The 7,919-nt window shown below is 42.4% G+C and overlaps 1 pseudogene; it reads right to left on the bottom strand.

The window, feature by feature from the left end:
• Nucleotides 1–5,684: 5,684 nt before the first annotated feature.
• LOC126189796 (U2 spliceosomal RNA) lies at nucleotides 5,685–5,866 on the bottom strand (annotated as a pseudogene).
• Between the last annotated feature and the right edge of the window lie 2,053 nt (nucleotides 5,867–7,919).

The raw sequence follows: 7,919 nt of genomic DNA, 5'->3' as shown, positions 1-7,919 counted from the left end.
GTTGGGAAAACGAAATTGCAAATATCTACCGAAACACCGATGAAAATGCTCCTGACAACTCTTAGGAGAGACACCCTAATACTAGTATACACATAAAGGGTTCTCTAAAATTCCCTTCACAAACTTCGAAGGCTTGTAGCAGAGACTGAGTAAATAATATTTTGAACGGGAACCTTTTGTGCCCTCTCGACGTCACTGTAGGCTCGTACCATGGGAAGCGAGGAGAGTATGTTTCGTGGCCAGTATCCTGTTTCTGTAACACAAACTGAATGCATGAATTAACAGGGTTCTTCATTCATAAGAACATGAAGTTACTTAACTTAAAATAGTCCAGGTGTTGTGGTACAAGCTCTTCTGTTGGTCCACGTTAGTCTCACTGCTGGTGAAGTACAAGTCCGTTATGTACACATCTCTGGTCACTAGGTACTGACGGACTCTGGGCTAGAGGCTGAGCTAACCGCTAGTGCGACTCTCACAGGGATGCGACTGACGACTCGAGTCATTGACGCACTGGAAGACTTACTAGAACTTAGAGGCCATCCAGTCCGTGGCGGTAATGTAAACACCGGCGGTCGAGAGGGCGTTGGTAGTGCGTTTCTGGCGAAACTGTCTTTGGCCTCTGTCGATCTTCTCCCAACCTCTTTGCCGCCTGGTGTGCTGGTGACAGCTTATGCCAGCACAGAACCCATATCATCAAATGTACTACTTCCGTGCAACAGTCATTTGAAAATATATTCGTAACGTGACCACTTTTAGAACTAATTTATTATTTGTGATCCAATACATCACTTGTCTCACAATTCCACTCATTAATAACCAAACATAATCAGTTTTGACAAACACTGTAGTTCACACTTACACTCCTCTCCTTGGAGCACCGCAGTGACGCCTGCTATCGGTGAAGCTGCTCCTTTCGCGAAGCCATTACGAAATTGTCGTGAGAAGGGTGTGCAATAAAGTGGATCTTGATCAAGGCGACGGGCAGCTCTTCTATGACTGTGAGCTTCGCCATACAGAAGTATCATGTTAGTGTATTCTGCTAACGTGTCGTCGGCTATATTGCTCTAACACTGACAGACACACAAATGAGGCTCGAACATAAACACAGAGATAGGGTGGACGTCAAATGACTTCATCTGATCTGACTTAACCACCACCTGCCATGACTACCCTATTGCATTCCTACCTAGCAAACAGGTACGCAAATGGCTGTATCACGGGAGTGGTACGTTTCTGAACATCGTTTCGATTCAAAGGATTAAGAGCACCATATATATTTGTTGTCTGTATGTTCAGTTTCAATGAAAAGAACGGTCCGATGTTTGTCTTAGTCTATGGACAAATGGGCTAGAGACTTTGCATGGGCTCAGGACTTCTTGGTATAAACACATTTTAATTCAGTGTTTTTTTTATATGGGGAAAAACGTGTTAATCTCGAATTGTTTGAATACTGTATAGTGTAGCTTTCGTAATGTCTCCGTTTATCTTTTTTTTTTCCTTGTAACGTGGCAGAATAAATGAACGTCAAATTCGTACCTTACATGAGAGCTTTGTCATCGCAGTGGGAAGGTAAATATGGCACCTAACTTAATTCGGTGATAATGAGCAAATTTGCCTAGCACTATGTAATGCAAAATGGGATGACGTTCAATCAACGGTAATTAACACACTGTTCTTATGAAGCATGTTTGAGCGGAAGGTGAAGCATGCAGCGAGAGGCGATTTAGATTGAAATTCGCAGGAACGACGCTGAGGCAATGCCTCGATACAGGGGGTACCACAGAATCCACTTAAAGGTGTGTCCCAGGCGGAAAGCCAACGACCGACCAGGTGTCTCAGATGACGAGAGCGAGTGTAATGGCCCATGTGAAGGAGGACAGGAAAGAAAGCTTTTAGAAAACTGCGTTTCAGAATTCCAAATGAATATGAAACAAGACCAGTGACGAATTTTCGATCACGTGTCCAGCTAGTGGAACACACGTGAGACCGCCAATGTACGCATATAAGCGTCTGGACGGGCACAAAACGTCCAATTGGCGGAAAGGCGCTGGGAAGGAGAACTGAACGTAACCAGACATTTCTCTCTTTACTTATTCTGATCAAAACTAAACAGACACACAATGGTTTTAGCGCAACGCAATGCAACTTTCAATAATCCCTACAAAAGAATGGGCCTGACTAACAATAACCTATGCCTTTCATGAATCACTTCTCTACAAAAATCTTCATTACTCGAACTACTGCAATACAGCGAGTGCCTATACTACGAGCTAAATAAAAGATGCTAACTACTGAAGGCACTAACTACTGATAGGCATAGTTACCAAAGAAAGATTTTGATAGAGAAGAAACAATGTATTTACCTTAACAATATTCAAAATCATCATATATATATATATATGATGAGAAGGTATGTTCTCGAAACTTCAACAAAAGCCCGTACCGAGCTACTGAGCGTCTCTACTGCAGAGTCTTCCACTGGAGTTTACCTACCATCTCTGTAACGCTTTCGCGATTACTAAATGATCCTGTAACGAAGCGCGCTGCTCTAATTTGGATATTCCCTACCTCTTCTATCAACCCCATCTGATACAGATCCCACACTGCTGAGCAGTATTCAAGCAGTGGGCGAACAAGCGTACTGTAACCTACTTCCTTTGTTTTCGGATTGCATTTCCTTAGGATTCTTCCAATGAATCTCAGTTTGGCATCTGCTTTACCGACGATCAACTTTATATGATCATTCCATTTTAAATCACTCCTAATGCATACTCCCAGATAATTTATGGAATTAACTGCTTCCAGTTGCTGACCTGCTATATTGTAGCTAAATGATAAGGGATCTTTCTTTCTATGTTTTCGCAGCACATTACACTTGTCTACATTGAAATACAATTACCATTCCCTGTACCATGCGTCAATTCGCTGCAGATCCTCCAGCATTTCAGTACAATTTTCCTTTGTTACAACCTCTCGATATACTACAGTATCATCCGCAAAAAGCCTCAGTGAACTTCCGATGTCATCCACAAGGTCATTTATGTATATTGTCCTATGACACTCCCCTGCTGCACATCTGAAATCACTCTTACTTCGGAAGACTTCTCTCCATTGAGAATGACATGCTGCGTTCTGTTATCTAGGAACTCTTCAATCCAATCACACTATTGGTCTGATAGTCCATATCCTCATACTTTGTTCATTAAACGACTGTGGGGAACTGTATCGAACGCCTTGCGGAAGTCAAGACACACGAAATCTACCTGTGAACCCGTGTCTATGGCTCTCTGAGTCTCGTGGACGAATAGCGCGAGCTGGGTTTCACACGATCGTCTTTTTCGAAACCCATGTTGATTTCTACAGAGTAGATTTCTAGTCTCCATAAAAGTCATTATACTCGAACATAATACGTGTTCCCTATTACTATTGGTGGCTGTGGTCCGACACGAAGCATTAACATGCTGAAGTCTTCCAATTTCTCCCAGTTCAGGGGCAAAGTGCGCAGCAATCAAGTGATTTACGAACAATAAGTGTAGTGCGCACATCTGAACTTGTTTGATTTTAAATGGGGTTGCAATGTGCAGGTCAAGCAAGTGCAGCAATGGACAGGTGTAATGCAGTGGCAGGATGTTTTGTAACAAGTGTGTACACTCACTGTGGATACTTAGATTTCTTTTCTGAGAAGGACTTGTGGCTAGCACTTGCGATGCACCACGTATTCCTTCGTCATTCATTCTAGCAGAACACAAAACACCCACACACACAAATACAAACACACACATATTAAATATTATTTATATATTTTATAAAACATTTTTTATATATTTTACTTCAAAAAATAGTTTTCCAGGTAAAGTCTTTCATTCTACAGTTCAGTTAGATGCTGAAGCTGGTGTTAATGTGGGGAGGGCAGCCAATAGATGGCAGGGATGGGGTAAGGGTGATTGTATGGTTACTAGTTAATGTATGATTGCACTCTGGGGCAATGGTGTAAGAGACGTCGAGAACCACTGCTGTAATACATCAAGAGAAGAGATGCTACATACATTTACAACTCATGGCCCAATAAAATTTTCAGATGTGTTCCCTTGAAAAGCGTTCATCTTCCCTGAAACCAGCAGATTTCAAGTTAATGAGATCACATTTTTTTACGACGATCACGAGTTAATTTAGTTAGCAGCTGTCCCATTTGAATATGTAAGCGATGAATCAATCCCTCTGGAAGACTGCTTATTCTCAATCGACAAGTCTGAGAGTTTGTTAACTCGCGAAACAATAACAGAGACTGAGAACCAAATAGCTTGCAGTATGTGGAATGCATTCAATTGTAAGACACTTAGGGACTATTCTGATTCATATTTAAAATTTGATGTGTTGCTTCTTGTCAGCCTCTTCGAAAACTTGCGTGGTGTTGTGTGAACCTGACTCTGCGCATTATATTACCGCATCTGGTTTCGTATGGGACGCTCTGATGAAAATTATCAAAGACGAGTTGCAGATAATAACCGATGCAGAAAAACTCCAGTCTGTAGAACGAGGCATCGGAGGTGGAACTGTTCACTGTTCTTCGGGACATGGAATAGACAACAACAGATTCACGACTGATTATGACGAAATCATCGAAGAATCTTACATCATATATCTTTCTGTGAATAGCTTTATAGCTGGGTGATGTTCCTCAGTTGTGGATGACTTTCTTCCGAGAGCATAAAAAAATTCGATGTGAAAATGATAACAAGTGATTCTAACTCAGGGTACCTACTAGAATTATCTCTGGAATACGCCGAAATATCTCATCATTAAATTCAGGTTTATCCTTACATGTGAAAAAATAGCACCACCACCAGACACTAAAAAAATCAAGGAAATTGTTTTCGGCACTCAGTGACAAGATAAATTATGCCATTCATTACAGATATATGAAATAATGTTTGAAAAATAAATTGGGTTTGAAAAAGATTCATCGAATCCTATTATTTAGGCAAGCTCTCTGGATGAAGGCGTATGGTCCAATATTTTTTCGAGAACGAACCTACACTATGCGGAAGTTACGCACTTGCTGCTGCTGTTAATTGCTCCAATAAACTTGACGTCTCTCGGCCATAAATAATGAGGTAACTGCTTGGGCATGCGTGTTGCGTTGCGCTGACCTCTTTCGGTTGAATAAAAATTTCGTGTATTTTGAGCTATGGCAGACCGTTTGTGACAGTGGATATCCACTACGTCGAACAATATAGGGAATATGAGTAACAATTTAGACAGCGGAGGGCTATAACTTTTCTTTAATGTAGTCGCGGGAATAAACTGGTAGAAGATCTTAGTATCTGTACCGCAGATAGTGCAGTAACGGATCGATTAAATAAGATTGCGCTTAACGTTATGAAATACAAATGATGTTCAGCTATTCTGAACAGATTTTAGCATCTCAGTAGCTGCTGTCGACGCATAACCCGTTTTACAGGTTAAGAAGATACCATCTGATTTTTAATGCTTCTAGTATTCTACACAAAAACCAGACTAAGCTCACAGAAGATTTGGGATAAACTGTTGTGACGTCAATAATTAACTGAATGGTCCTATAGATATTTTTTTCTCTGAAAAGTGTTATACTCAAAGATAGTACACCTTGTAGTGTAACACACCGTAATAAAAGGATAATTCAGTGAAAAATCGGTAATTTTTTCTTAAAGTATCTAGTACTAGTAACTGCAATGATGGGCTAACCAGATGCAGAGGTAGAACAAGTCCCCAGGTCTCCGTCATGAGCCAAAAATGATTTTAATCTTATCGTCCTGCGATGCAGGACGTATCAGATATGAAGCTGATAAGAACAGATACTACACTTTGATCTTATCTGGGATACAACACTTATTTATTTTTCAACGTAATCTACATTAAAGTGTATGCATTTACTGCAGCGCTGGACATGCTTCCCAGCTCCATTTGCGTCTGCGTAATCGGTTATGCACTACTGCCTGGACTTCCCCAACGTTACCGAACGTTGAGACACGAAGAGCTTCTTTAAACGGGTTGAAAATGTGATAATCTGAAGGTGCCAGATCGGGGGCTTACGTGGCGTGGGGCAAGCAGACGAACGTCAGTTCTTCCAGCACCCATCCATACGCACTTCTTTCATATGTTATCTCAGACGGTTTGGAACACACAACACATGAACTTTCTTGAACATTGTACAATATAGTAGGCTTATCCTACACTAATTTCATCGTCGCTGCAACATCAATCAACGTAATAACGCCTGTTTCTCCGTATCAACTCCTCAGCTCCAGCAATGTTGTTTCCCATCACTGCACAGACTGAGGTTCCTGAGCATGGAAAAACTTCCACACTTGTTACCCTTGAATTGAGCTTTTTTTGTACACTTGTGTTCAACTCAATCACCGTATTGCTCTGTCATCCGACGAAGAATTTCGACTGGATTCAAGCCTTCAGCTATCAGAAATCTAATGTCACTCCAACGCTCCAAGTTAGTGCAAACCTGCAAGAGTGCCACCATTTTCTTTCACTAATTCCTGTTCTTGAAGCAGGCATGCAACACCCATCTAATGGTTCAAATGGCTCTGAGCACTATGGGACTCAACATCTTAGGTCATAATTCCCCTAGAACTTATAACTACTTAAACCTAACTAACCTAAGGACATCACACACACCCATGCCCGAGGCACAATTCGAACCTGGGACCGTAGCAGTCCCGCGGTTCCGGACCGCAGCGCCAGAACCGCTAGACCACCGCGGCCGGCTGCAACACCCATCTGATAACTGTTCTAGTACACCACTAAAAGTAACAAAGAGACAAAAACTTAGGCGAGTTTTGTTTTTCTGATACAGCTTTGCCGGTAAGTTATTCAATGGATGTTGTAGAGTGAAATGCCGAAGAAACTGGTACAGGTATCCGTAATCAAATAAGAGATATATAAACTGGCAGAATACGGCACTATCGTCAGCAAAGCCTATATCACACAACAAGTGTCTGGCGCAATTGTTAGATCGATTACTGCTGCTACAATGGCGGGTTATCAAAATGTAAGTGAGTTTGAATGTGGTGTTATAACGGCCCACGAGCGATGGGGCAAAGCATTTCCGAGGTAGCGATGAAGCGGGGATTTTCCTGTATGACCATTTCACGAGCGTACCGTCAATATAAGGAATCCGATGAAACATCAAATCTCCGACAACGCTGCGGCCGAAGAGAGATCCTCCAAGAACGGGACCAACGACGAATGAAGAGAATCACACAACGTGACAAAAGTGCAACCATTCCGCAAATTGCTGCAGATTTCAACATCGGGCCATCAACAAGCGTCGGCTTGTGAACCACTCAACGAAACATCTTCGATATGGGCTTTCGGAGCCAAAGACCCAATCGTGTACCCTTGGTGACACTTCGACACAAAGCTTTAATCCACGCCTGGGCCCGTCCACACCGAAATTGGACTGTTGATGACTGAAAACATGCTGCTTGATCGGACGAGTCTCGTTTGAAATTGTATCGAGCGGTTGGACGGGTACGGGTATGGAGACAACCTCATGAATTTATGGGCCCTAAACGTCAGTAGGGGACTGTTCAAGCTGGCGGAGGCGCTGTAAATGTGTGGGGCGTGTGCAGTTGGGGTGATATGGGCACCTTGAAACGTCTAGATACGACTCTGACAGGTGACACGTACGTAAGGAAGCTGCCTGTTCACCTGCATCCATTCATGTCCTTTGTGTGTTCCGACGGACTATGGCAATTTCTACAGGACAGTGCGATACCCTGCAAGTCCAGAATTGCTACAGAGTGGCTAGAGGAACACCCTTCTGTATTTAAAGACTTCCGCTGGCCACCAGGCTCCCAAGACGTGAACATTACTGAGCATATCTGAGATGCCTTGCAACGTGCTGTTCAGAAGAGAACTCCACC

Source organism: Schistocerca cancellata, chromosome 5, assembly GCF_023864275.1.
Source record: "Schistocerca cancellata isolate TAMUIC-IGC-003103 chromosome 5, iqSchCanc2.1, whole genome shotgun sequence".
Taxonomy (NCBI): Eukaryota; Metazoa; Arthropoda; class Insecta; order Orthoptera; family Acrididae; genus Schistocerca; species Schistocerca cancellata.
Note: the sequence above shows the minus strand (reverse complement) of the source record. Positions and strands in the feature narration are given on the sequence as shown.